The sequence below is a fragment of the Myotis davidii genome, unplaced genomic scaffold (assembly GCF_000327345.1).
Source record: "Myotis davidii unplaced genomic scaffold, ASM32734v1 scaffold97, whole genome shotgun sequence".
Taxonomy (NCBI): Eukaryota; Metazoa; Chordata; class Mammalia; order Chiroptera; family Vespertilionidae; genus Myotis; species Myotis davidii.
In genome coordinates, this window is record NW_006289392.1 from 4,028,275 (window position 1) to 4,029,058 (window position 784).

The following is a 784-nucleotide window of genomic DNA, read 5'->3' on the forward strand; positions in this document are numbered from 1 at the left end:
CTTGCCGCCCCCCCTTGGGGGTGTGTTGGGGAGGGGGGTGGATCAGATCAGACCTCTTCTGTTTTTCATTCCATAAGCCCTGACATTATTTCAAGTTTTGTAGTATCTTAAGGTGTATATTTTATTTTTGTATTGTTTTAGTTTTTAAATTATATGAATCCAGAAAAGTTTGGCCTTTTCTCATGGGGCAACAAGTGGAACTATTCTTCAGAATAAGCATCCTACTTGCCCCCCCCCCGCCGCCCCATCTTAGGCTTGTTTAACTTTCAGGATTTTTTCTTAATGAATCTTCTGAGAATTTCTTTCAAGAGAGCTCTTTATTAGATGTTTTGAGCTACAAGAACTGCCATTTTACAACAATGGGACAATGGATAGTTTTGTTCAGTAGACCTATGAAATGTATAAAACTGGATCTACAAACAGCTATTTTAAACTGGACCAGGTAGATATTGAAGTAGCCCATCCAGATGTGCTCTGCAGTGATTTTGCTTAACATTCTGGTTTAGTAACCAAGACGTGTTTCATGTCTGCTTGCCAGGCAGATAGCAGTGCTGTGGGGGGTGGGGGAGGGTGCTGATTGGTGCCAAGCCCATCCTGGTTGAGGGATAGAGCTTGGGCTGATGTGTTCTTTTCTTGTCAAGCCTCTTGCTAGGAATTTTATTGTTTTTTGTCTTTTTAAGAAAAAAATACATACTTTTCTGAATGTATCGTATCTTCATTAACAAAAGAAAATACACATGGTGTTTACTAAACTTGTTTACTATTTTAACATTGTCTTTTTCTT

The 784-nt window shown here is 39.0% G+C and overlaps 1 protein-coding gene across 1 annotated transcript in view; it reads left to right on the forward strand.

The window, feature by feature from the left end:
- PAFAH1B2 (platelet activating factor acetylhydrolase 1b catalytic subunit 2) overlaps positions 1-784 on the forward strand; it is a 29,642-nt gene that overhangs the window by 22,711 nt on the left and 6,147 nt on the right. The gene's annotated exons all lie outside the window — the stretch shown is intronic.